Genomic DNA, 13,399 nt, shown 5'->3' on the forward strand with positions numbered 1-13,399 from the left:
AACGTCAAACTTGACACTGCACTTACTCGTGCCCGTAGCAAGAAACCTGTCAAGTTTGAAATCCATTGGACTAACGGTTCGAGAGATATGTGGTTACAGTATACAGACAGACAGACAGACAGACAGACAGACAGACCTTCCTGTAATTTATAGATATGCTATTCACATTATGTGAAGCTCTGTTAAATATATTGAAATACATTTTGAACATATATTATTTAAAAAATACATTTTAAACATTTAAACATAAACCTTTTAAATTGTTCTTCATGTTACATCAGTAAATTGTGTACATATTGTGTATATTTCATAAAATATATCCATGCCTTATCATGTTTAGTTTTTAATAAATGTTTAGCAATTTTATTTATACACCACGTTAACCATTTATATAAAGCTATATAATATTATAGACTATATTACATTATATTATAGCCTATTATAAACTATTATAAATGACTTTGTAAACATTGTTTTACACTCAATGCTTCATATTCTTATTCCGTTTACAGTTTGGTGATGGCCACGAGTCTATACACTTAATGTTAACCTCACATTTCAGGATATTTTATCTGATTATCAAATAATTCCCTCCATCATTTCTTCTTTCATGTAAATGCTGCGTGACTATTTTAATTTGCGCGCGCACTGAACACTCGAGTTGCTTTTGAACCAGATTTGAACTGGAGTTACCATGGAAACGGGCGGGGAGCTCAACTGACGACAAGCAGCAACTCTGTCTCTCACTGTTGGTTTCGCTAATTTCAGGTAAGTTTAGTCCCCAAAATTACACAAATAGTACATAAAAATGTTTCTGACACATTCTTTCATGTAAATAACACGCTTCCGTTGAATATTTACTTTATAGAAATGGTTTAGTGTCTTCGGAAAAGTCCGTTAGCATCTCAACTGTTAGACTTTAGCTGTAACTTAAGTTTAGGCTTTAGGCTTGTAATCTTGATTAGCGATTTTGTAAAGGTTTTGGTGGCAATTTTTCAATGTGAATGGAAGTAAACTAAATTATCTTAAAATTAATTAACTTAAAAGTATTCACTGGACGGTTATTTCGTAGTTTTCACATGACGGAATGCCCTACAGGAGGGCAAATTGGGGTTTTATAATGCCATTTATGCCTAGTATTAACATGAATGTCACGCAACCGCTTAATTCACAGGTAAGTTAACGTTAATTCCAAGTCAGTTGAATCACCGTTTTCATATTAATGTGCTCTTTTAATTTAACGTTAAGCATACAGCGCGCGCGCGCACACACACGTTACACACAGATGAATAACCTTACTTCAAAAAATGTATATATTCATTGACAAGCTACTTTTTGTTTTTTTACAAGTGAATGAACGATTTATTTGTCCAAAGGACAAGTACAAGACCAGGGTTAACGTTAATGCCAAGCCCTGGTTTATACATTTTTATAATTTTATTATAATAGCTTCAAAGAAGACCTTTCTCAATGCTGCTATTGTCATACAATGAAAGTATTATATTACTACTTCCATAGTATGGCAAATTAGTACAAATTAGAAAAGTTTAGCAGTTAAAGTTACACAGAATTTTGATGCACATTATCTTATTTTCCCCTCAATGATGGAAGTTCATACATTTTTTAGGTGTAGCTAATCCTTTACAATGTGTTATTGAACCTTTCCATTGTATAACATTTGTAAGCTACATTTTAATCTTGTGTGGTTTACAGTTTTTTTCCCACAGAGACTTCCAATGGGACGGGCGTCTGAACTGGCGGATGCGGAGCATCAAGCTTCTACTAGTTCTTCCCCCTCAAGGCCAAAGCATACCAAACAGACATCATCCCATTACAGGACAACCGTTGGATGCATTGACCTCTGAATTGGAGCTCTAAGGTGAGAGAAACTATCCCCGTACTATGCTCGAAGACGAAAATTTTGTCAGCGTGCCAGCATGTTGTTGTGGAATGTACTGTTGCATGAGAAAAAAAACACTCCTCACATGTGAAAACACTTATTGCTTTACTGATCACTAACCAATCACATATAGGTCAAAGGTCAGATTACCTGTTTTGAACTATTGATGCCATCAATGGACAGAGACCCCACACACACAATTGTGTTCTTTACTGTATTCTAAAGAATATACTTTTGGTTTACATATGTTTATGGTTGTGTTGTATGCTACTGTATACAACAGTAATGTTTGGCCTAAAAAACATGTTATGTTTCTACATTGCATTGGTGTTTAGTGTACTTGTTCCCGCTCTCAGCAGATTACTGTCACTGTAGAACATTGTATTGAAGTGAAGATATAAGCCTATGAAAGACCAGAGTGCTTTAGATATAGAACAACAGTGTTTACATGGTATATCCAAAAATTTACTATTATGAAAGAAGTGTTTGCCATTTGATGCAAATGCTTCATTCTGTCATGTGGTTATGGCATTTTGAATGCAGTGTTACATTTTGAAGGAGATGTGAGGCATTTTGTGTGTGCAGTTTTGGGAATTGTGTGTAGAGTTTTGAAAAAGGGTGACATCGTTTTGAAAACGTGTTTGCAGTTGGAAAAAAACTAATATAAATTTATAGTACTCAAAGCACAGTCTAAATAACTTTAGGGTTAAAGGAACACTCCGACTTTTTTGGACTTTAGCCTATTCAACTTTTCCCCTAGAGTTAGATAAGTCCATACATACCTTTTTCATCTCTGTGCGTGCTATAAGTCTGTTTGACGCACCCACCGCTAGCCTAGCTTAGCACAAAGACTGGATGTAAATGGTTGCAGCTAGCATACTAATCCAAATAAGTGACAAAATAACGCAAACATTTTCCTATTTACATGTTGTGATTTGTATAGTCACAGAGTGTACAAAAAACAAAGTCACATGAGACACAGACATATTTTAGCCGTATAAATACTGGGAACTATATTCTCAGAAGGTGAAGCACTGCTACTTGGGCGGAGTGATAACCGCAGCACCTGAGACGCGCCGTGGTGAGGAGCAGAGAGTTCGTTCAGAGCGCGTCTCAGGTGCGCTGCGGTTATCACTCCGCCCTATATTCAGGGGATATAGTTCCCAGTACTTATACGGTTAAAATATGTCTGTGTCTCATGTGACTTTGTTTTTTGTACACTCTGTGACTATACAAATCACAACATGTAAATAGGAAAATGTTTGCGTTATTTTGTCACTTATTTGGATTAGTATGCTAGCTGCAACCATTTACATCCAGTCTTTGTGCTAAGCTAGGCTAGCGGTGGGTGCGTCAAACAGACTTATAGCACGCACGGAGATGAAAAAGGTATGTATGGACTTATCTAACTCTGGGGGATAAGTTGAATAGGCTAAAGTCCCAAAAAGTTGGAGTGTTCCTTTAACATTTATGGAGTAGCCACACTGTTATTATCAAATGTTTATGAAATAATAATTCACCAATTTTTAGTAACATCAGTCAATCTGTTTTTTATCCACAGACGGGGCATGAAGAGGCTGGACCACAGACTGGACCACAGTGCTAGTTTGGCACACCCACACTACTTATATTTAAGGGATAGTTCACCCAAAAATGAATATTCTGTCAGTAATTACTCACCTTCATGTTGTTCCAACCCCGTAAGACTTTAGTGAAATCTGACAGCTGTCTCACTCCTCCATAGGTCACACGCATCACACACATGACCAGCGTCGGCCAATGGTGAGCCTACGTGGTGACGTGCAACACAGATATACTATGTGCAGTTATACTACGTAAACACACTTAGGCCCACGGAGAACATAATGAATAGTGGAATAAAGTCATTAGTTTTGTTTGTTTTTTGCGCACAAAAAGTGTTCTCGTCGCTTGATAAACATATGGTTGAGCCACTGTAGTCACTTGGACTATTTTAACGATGTCTTTAAAGGTGCAGTGTGTGATTTTTAGAGGCATCTAGTGGTGAGGTTTGCGAATTGCAAACAGCCAGTCACTTACGGCCTATCCCTCCCTTCTCAAACTGGAAGGAGAAGCTACGGTGGCCGACGTAACCAGCACATTTCTCCCCACATAGCAAACCCACAACACAGCGAGGGAGAAGAACCACATGAAACTATCCGACTACAAAATTTTTCTAACAGATTAGTTTAGCTGGCTAGTATGAACTGTTATGCTGTAGGCTAATGTTAGTGTTTTACAGTCAATAGTACTAATCAGCTGATTGTCTCACGAACGTAACAGCACATTTATCCCCACATAGCAAAGCCATAACACAGCGAGGGAGAATAACTAAGTTACATGAAACAATATACCTACATATTTTACACCACTGACAAGGGAAAAGTCACTTCACACGGTGTCTATGGCTAGCTTCTAGGTAATGCTAACATTATGAATCAACAGTTTTCATTTGCAATGTTAAAGTTGGAATACCTTACCTATCCAGCAGAAAACGGCAACTTCGGCGTCGCTTTGAAAGCCTTTTTCCCTCAGTGAAAGGGAAAGCTTTTCCCTTCCATCAGTGAAAAGCCACACCGATGTTGACCCGTGATTTTTAGATTTACCCTCCGTCGGCTCTTGTCCTAAACAATATGTGTTTTCTGCAGCTTCTCATTCAAGTTAGTGACGAAACGCTCTGTAGCGCTGTTTGTTCGCTGTCGGCTACGGTAGAAACATGACGTCACAATATGTCGAGCTTCATAGAAGGGGGTGCCTGCGGTTATGTAGATATAAATGACTCAAAACATAACGGTTCATTAAGTAAGGTCTTTATACACCACTGAAAACATAGTTATGGATCTTATATTGCATTTCTGTCAATAGATCCTCAGAAATATTACACATTGCACCTTTAATAACTATTCTGGGCCGGCAAGTTTCAATCCCTCAAGAAGCCTATGGAGGAGTGAGACAGCGCTCAGATTTCATCAAAAATATCTTAATTTGTGTTCCGAAGATGAAGGAAAGTCTTACGGGGTTGAAACAACATGAGGGTGAGTAATTACTGACAGAGTTCTCATTTTTGTGTGAACTATCCCTTTAAGACTTCCGTTCATCTTCAGAACACAAATTAAGATATTTTTGATGAAATATGAGAGCTGGCTCACTCCTCCATAGGCTTCTAGGCAATTTCATTCTGCCGGCCCAGAAAGTTAGTAAAGACATGTTAAAATAGTCCAAGTGACTACAGTGGCTCAACCTTAAGTTTATCAAGCAACGACAATCATTTTTGTGGGCCTCTTGAGTGAGTTAACAAAAGTGCCGCACTACATCGAGACCCATCTGCGTCATCTTCTTAGTTCTCGCTGATCTCGTGAACTCTAGGGCTGGGACGATTAGTGGTCGACCGATATATCGCCCAGGCTGATATATCGGCCGATATAAGGCATTTTTCAAATATCGCCGTTGGCCGATTAGTTTTTCTGATTGGCCGACGTTTTGGAAGCGGGACTTTTATTCTGACGGGCGGCGCTGAGAACACGAGCGCCTGAGAAGAGAACAGCAAACGCCTTTCTGACTTATTTCAAAAGCATCATACTACTACATTCTCTTTAATAAATGATTCAATAACAAATACATTTTGTCACTTGTTGCCACCTTGCTGTTCTCTCAGGTTTCATCGAAAATATCTTAATTTGTGTTCTGAAGATGAACGGAAGTCTTACGGGGTTGGAATAACATGAGTAATTACTGACATAATTTTTTGAACCCTTAAACACACTTGTCATTTCATTTAAATGTTTACATGAAAATATTTGTAGTTGTTTTTTTAAGCTATTATGTAGCGTTTAAAATGTATGATAATCATATGAAATGTTCTACTTTTTGATGTGATGTAAAAGTGCGCTTATAATTCACATGGTTGTTTTAATAAAAAAATGAAGTTGAACGAATGGTGCAGAATTGTTTTTCTAACCTTAAAATAACATTTTCACATGAAAGACAGTGGACATTTTAATGTTCTTTGAATGTTGTATTGTTAATAACATTTTGGGGGAAAACGTTGCAGGAACGTTATGCTTACCTTAAGATAATGTTCCAGCAACGTTATGCGAACGTTCCGACAACATTATGCTAACCTTAAGATAACGTTCCATGAACGTTATGCTAACCTTAAAATAACGTTCCATGAACGTTATGCTAACCTTAAGAATGTTCCAGCAACGTTATGCTAACATTCTAGCAACGTTATGCTAACCTTAATATAACATTCCAGCAACGTTATGCTAACCTTAAGATAATGTTCCAGCAACATTATGCTAACATTACAGCAACGTTATGCTAACATTCCGGCAATGTTATGCTAACCTTAATATAACGTTCCAGCAACGTTATGCTAACCTTAAGATAATGTTCCAGCAACGTTATGCTAATGTTCCAGCAACGTTATGCTAAGCTTAAGATAATGTTCCAACAACGTTATGCTAATGTTCCAGCAACGTTATGCTAATGTTCCAGCAACGTTATGCTAATGTTCCAGCAACGTTATGCTAACGTTCCAGCAATGTTATGCTAACGTTCCAGCAACGTTATGCTAACGTTCCAGCAACGTTATGCTAACCTTAAGATAACATTCCAGCACCGTTATGCTAACGTTCCAGCAACGTTATGCTAACGTTCCAGCAACGTTATGCTAACCTTAAGATAACGTTCCAGCAACATTATGCTAACGTTCCAGCAATGTTTTGCTAACATTAAGAAACCATTCCAGCAACGTTAAGCAAACTGGACATTTCAACGTTTTTAGAACATTTCAAATCAACGTTCCCACAACGTTCTCAGAACATAATTTTGTTAACTGGGACGTGCGTTGCATTGCAATGTGAACACATAGCATATTGTGTTGCTTTGCATTGCACAAACAATCTATCTTAAAAAGATATGCATTGAAAAATAACATCAAATATATGCACTTGTTACAATGCATTGCATAAAATATCTTTCTTATTCAGTTGTGCATTGAAGAGAAAGGCGTAACATCTATGAAGTGCGTTTCATTGCAATGTGAACACATAGCATGTTGTGATGCTTTGCATTGCACAAACGAACTATCTTAAAAAGATATGCATTGAATAATAACCAAAGATATGCACTTGTTTCAATGCAATGCATAAAATTTCTTTCTTATTCAGTTGTGCATTGAAGAGATAAGGCATAACATCTATAACGTGCGTTGGTTTGCAATGTAAACACAAAGCATGTTGTGTTGCTTTGCATTGCACAAACGATCTATCTTAAAAAGATATGCATTGAAAAATAACATCAATTCTATGCACTTGTTTCAATGCATTGTATAAAATATTTCTCTAATTCAGTTGTGCATTGAAGAGATAAGGCATAACATCTATGACGTGCGTTGCATTGCAATGTGAACACATAGCATGTTGTGTTGCTTTTCATTGCACAAACAACCTATCTTAAAAAGATATGCATTGAAAAATAGCATCAAAGATATGCACTTGTTTCAATGCATTGCATAAAATATCTTTCCTATTCAGTTGTCCATTGAAGAGATAAGGCATAACATCTATGATGTGCAATGCATTGCAATGTGAACACATAGCATGTTGTGTTGCTTTGCATTGCACAAACGATCTACCTTAAAAAGATATGCATTGAAAAATAACCAAAGATATGCACTTGTATCAATGCAATGCATAAAATATCTGTCTTATTCAGTTGTGCATTGAAGAGATAAGGCATAACACCTATAACATGCGTTGCATTGCAATGTTGTGTTGCTTTGCATTGCACAAACTATCTATCTTAAAAAGATATGCATTGAAAAAAATCATCAAATATATGCACTTGTTTCAATGCATTGCATAAAATATCTTTCTTATTCAGTTGTGCATTGAAGAGATAAGTCATAACATCTATGACAGGCGTTGCATTGCAATGTGAACACATAGCATGTTGTGATGCTTTGCATTGCACAAACGAACTATCTTAAAAAGATATGCATTGAAAAATAACATCAAATATATGCACTTGTTACAATGCATTGCATAAAATATCTTTCTTATTCAGTTGTGCATTGAAGAGATAAGGCATAACATCTATGACGTGCGTTGCATTGCAATGTGAACACATAGCATGTTGTGTTGCTTTGCATTGCACAAACGATCTATCTTAAAAAGATATACATTGAAAAATAACCAAAGATATGCACTTGTTTCAATGCAATGCATAAAATATCTTTCTTATTAGTTGTGCATTGAAGAGATAAGGCATAACATCTATAACGTTCGTTGCATTGCAATGTTGTGTTGCTTTGCATTGCACAAACTATCTATCTTAAAAAGATATACATTGAAAAATAACATCAAATATATGCACTTGTTTCAATGCATTGCATAAAATATCTTTCTTATTCAGTTGTGCATTGAAGAGATGTCATAACATTTATGACGTGCGTTGCATTGCAATGTGAACACATAGCATGTTGTGATGCTTTGCATTGCACAAACGAACTATCTTAAAAAGATGTGCATTGAAAAATAACATCAAAGATATGCACTTGTTTCAATGCATTGCATAAAATATCTTTCTTATTCAGTTATGCATTGAAGAGATAAGGCATAACATCTATGACGTGCGTTGCATTGCAATGTGAACATATAGCATGTTGTGTTGCTTTGCATTGCATTGCACACACAATCTATCTTAAAAAGATATGCATTGAAAAATAACATCAAAGATATGCACTTGTTTCAATGCATTGCATAAAATATCTTTCTTATTCAGTTGTGCATTGAAGAGATAAGGCATAACATCTATGAAGTGCGTTGCATTGCAATGTGAACACATAGCATGTTGTGATGCTTTGCATTGCACAAACGAACTATCTTAAAAAGATATGCATGGAAAAATAACATCAAAGATATGCACTTGTTTCAAAGCATTGCATAAAATATCTTTCTTATTCAGTTGTGCATTGAAGAGATAAGGCATAACATCTATGAAGTGCGTTGCATTGCAATGGGAACACATAGCATGTTGTGTTGCTTTGCATTGCACAAACGATCTAACTTAAAAAGATATGCATTGAAAAATAACCAAAGATATGCACTTGTTTCAATGCAATGCGTAAAATATATTTCTTATTCAGTTGTGCATTGAAGAGATAAGGCATAACATCTATAACGTGCGTTGCATTGCAATGTGAACACATAGCATGTTGTGTTGCTTTGCATTGCACAAACGATCTACCTTAAAAGATATGCATTGAAAAATAACATTAAATATATGCACTTGTTTCAATGCATTGCAGAAAATATCTTTCTTATTCAGTTGTGCATTGAAGAGATAAGGCATAACATCTATGACATGCGTTGCACTGCAATGTGAACATATAGCATGTTGTGTTGCTTTGCATTGCATTGCACACACAATCTATATTAAAAAGATATGCATTGCAAAATAACATCAAAGATATGCACTTGTTTCAATGCATTGCATAAAATATCTTTCTTTTTCAGTTGTGCATTGAAGAGATAAGGCATAACATCTATAACGTGCGTTGCATTGCAATGTGAACACATAGCATGTTGTGATGCTTTGCATTGCACAAACGAACTATCTGAAAAAGATATGCATTGAAAAATAACATCAAAGATATGCACTTGTTACAATGCATTGCATTAAATATCTTTCTTATTCAGTTGTGCATTGAAGAGATAAGGCATAACATCTATGACGTGCGCTGCATTGCAATGTGAACACATAGCATGTTGTGTTGCTTTGCATTGCATTGCACACACGATCTATCTTAAAAATATATGCATTGAAAAATAGCATCAAAGATATGCACTTGTTACAATGCATTGCATTAAATATCTTTCCTATTCAGTTGTGCATTGAAGAGATAAGGCATAACATCTATGATGTGCGATGCATTGCAATGTGAACACATAGCATGTTGTGTTGCTTTGCATTGCACAAACGATCTACCTTAAAAAGATATGCATTGAAAAATAACCAAAGATTTGCACTTGTATCAATGCAATGCATAAAATATCTGTCTTGTTCAGTTGTGCATTGAAGAGATAAGGCATAACATCTATAACGTGCGTTGCACTTGTTTCAATGCAATGCGTAAAATATATTTCTTATTCAGTTGTGCATTGAAGAGATAAGGCATAACATCTATAATGTGCGTTGCATTGCAATGTGAACACATAGCATGTTGTGATGCTTTGCATTGCACAAACGAACTATCTTAAAAAGATATGCATTGAAAAATAACATCAAAGATATGCACTTGTTACAATGCATTGCATTAAATATCTTTCTTATTCAGTTGTGCATTGAAGAGATAAGGCATAACATCTATGACGTGCGTTGCATTGCAATGTGAACACATAGCATGTTGTGTTGTGTTGCTTTGCATTGCACACACGATCTATCTTAAAAAGATATGCATTGAAAAATAACATCAGAGATATGCACTTGTTTCAATGCATTGCATAAAATATCTTTCTTATTCAGTTGTGCATTGAAGAGATAAGGCATAACATCTATGACGTGCGTTGCATTGCAATGTGAACACAGCATGTTGTGTTGCTTTGCATTGCACAAACGATCTATCTTAAAAATATATGCCAAGAGTCCATGAACTTGATCTTTCCATACCAGAATCGACCCACTGAACATATTTCTGGCATAAGAGTCTATGAACTTGAACTTTCTATACATACTCGTTGACTCCTTTTGAGGTTATGTCAGCCATAAAGAAGTCCATATTTGACCCAAGGAATATATTTCTGGTCCAAGAGTCCATGAACTTTAACTTTCCATACCAGAATCGACCTACTGAAAATATTACTGGCCAAAGAGATCTTGAACTTGAACTTTCTATACATACTCGTTGACTCCTTTTAAGGTTATGTCAGCAATAAAGAAGTCCAAAATTGACCCAAGGAATATATTTCTGGCCAAAGAGTCCTCAATCTTGAACTTTCTATATAGACTCCTCCTGATGCTCCATAAGCCGTATAGAAGTTCATATCTGACCTATTGAACTTATTTCTGGTCAAAGGGTCCTCAAAAGGTTTTAAGCGATATAAACTTGCGATCACTTTTATGTTAAATTGGTACTACAGAGGTCCCTTTTTGAACAGATGAACATATTTCTGACTTAAGAGTTCTTGAACTTTAACTTCCATATATACAGATTGACTTCTTGCGATGTTATAGTAGCCAGACAGGCGATAATTGACCCGCTGAAAATATTTCTGGTAAAACAGTTCTCGATTTTGAACTTTTTATACATGCTCATAGACTCCTTATGATGATTCATCAGCCACACAGCAGCCCATAAATTACCTACTGAAATTTTTTCTGGCAAAAGAGTCCTCGATCTTGAACAATCAAAACACACTCATAGACTCTAGAATCAGATGTTTCTTCAGCCATGCAGTATTTCAGATTTGACTTATTGAACATATTTCTGACTGAAGCGTGATTGATCTTGAACTCTCTATTAATGATTATAGACTTTTTCAGGTAGTAGTACATCAGCCAGACAATTGTCCATATTTCACTATTGAACATATTTCTGGTCCAAGAGTCCATGAACTTGAACTTTCTATACCAGAATCGACCTACTGAAAATATTACTGGCCAAAGAGTTCTCGATCTTGAACTTTCTACTTATAGACTCCTTCTGATACTTCATAAGCCCTTTAAAAGTCCAAATCTGACCTATTGAACTTATTTCTGGTCAATGGGTCCTCAAAAGGTTTTAAGCGATATAAACTCATAGACTTATTCTGATGTTAAATCAGTAATACAGAGGCCCCTTTTTGAACTACTGAACATATTTCTGGCCTAATAGTTCTTGAACTTGAACTTTCTATACATTCTCGTTGACTCCTTGTGAGGTAATGTCAGCCATAAAGAAGTCCATGTTTGACCCAAGGAATATATTTCTGGCCAAAGAGTCCTCAATCTTGAACTTTATATATAGACTCCTCCTGATGTTCCATAATCCATATAGAAGTCCATATCTGACCTATTGAACTTATTTTTGGTCAAAGGGTCCTCTAAAGGTTTGAAGCGAAATAAACTTATAGACTAATTCTGATGTTAAATCGGTTATACAGAGGCCCCTTTTTGAACTGATGAACATATTTCTGACCTAAGAGTTCTTGAACTTTAACTTACTATAATATATACTGATTGACTTCTTGCGATGTTATATTAGCCAGAGAGGAGTCCATAACTGAAAATATTTCTGGTAAAACAGTCCTCGATTTTCAACTTTCTATACATACTCATTGACATTGCCATGCAATATTTCAGATTTGACATATTGAACATATTTCTGACTGAAGCGTGATTGATCTTGAACTCTCTATTAATGATTGTAGACTCTTTCAGGTAGTAGTACATCAGCCAGACAATTGTCCATATTTCATTATTAGGGGCCAAGCACTGAAGGTGCGGGCACCTATTGTATCTGTTCCCGTTCTTATTAGGGGCCAAGCACTGAAGGTGCGGGCACCTATTGTATCTGTTCCCGTTCTTATTAGGGGCCAAGCACTGAAGGTGCGGGCACCTATTGTATCTGTTCCCGTTCTTATTCTTCTTTTTCTTTTTTTTCTTTTTCTTTTTCTTCCGACTGGGCGTCTATGGCAGCCTATAGAACCGTTTGCGGGAAACTTATGAAAATTGGCACAGTGATAGAGGACAGCCTGAACTATCACCATAGCAAATTTGGAGTCTCCGACTCATTCCCTCTAGCGCCACCAGCTGTCCAAAGTTTCACTCATGTCTATGCTGATAACTTTTGAACCGTAAGGGCTAGAATCAAAATTCTTTTTTCCTCTGATTTCTGAGCTCACGACGATTCGATTGCACCCTATGACGTCATTTTCCGTCATAATAGTTTTCCCGCCATTTTGAATTTTCCAAAAAACCTACTTTTTCGAACTCCTCCTAGGCCGTTGCTCCGAATTTCACGAAAATTGAACCAGATCAACTCCAGACCATGACGACAAAAAGTTATGGAATTCAAGTTGATTCGAATTACCGTTCTCGAATACCGCGCAAATAAATTTTACGTAGCGCTTGCAAAAACAGACGCAAGGCCGTATCTCCACAACGCTTTATCGGATTCAGACCAAATTTGGTACATGTCATCACAAGCATGACCTGAGGCTACATGCTGCGTTTCGGCGCAGCGCCACCTACTGGTCCGGAGATATGAAGAATTTATATTTTTGCTTATAACTTCTGAACGGTTTGTCCAAAAATCACAAAAGTGGTCTCGTTAGATTCAGGGCATCGTGCTGAGTCGACTGATATCCAATTTTCCCATATCGGCCATTTTGGCTGTCGGCCATTTTGAATTATGTGCTAAAATGCTGTATTTTATGAACGCATGAACGTATCGTTACGAAACTCAGTATGGGTCATCAGTACAACGCCCTAAAA

At 36.5% G+C, this 13,399-nt stretch overlaps 1 long non-coding RNA gene across 1 annotated transcript; it reads left to right on the top strand.

Moving 5' to 3' along the window:
• The first annotated feature begins 666 nt into the window (after positions 1 to 666).
• Positions 667 to 5,369, top strand: LOC307000415. Its single transcript, XR_013798035.1, has 3 exons — positions 667 to 768; positions 1,714 to 1,879; positions 3,462 to 5,369. It is a non-coding gene; the product is annotated as an uncharacterized lncRNA (long non-coding RNA).
• The last annotated feature ends 8,030 nt before the right edge of the window (positions 5,370 to 13,399 follow it).

This window comes from Phoxinus phoxinus (assembly GCF_949152265.1).
Source record: "Phoxinus phoxinus genome assembly, chromosome: 6".
Taxonomy (NCBI): Eukaryota; Metazoa; Chordata; class Actinopteri; order Cypriniformes; family Leuciscidae; genus Phoxinus; species Phoxinus phoxinus.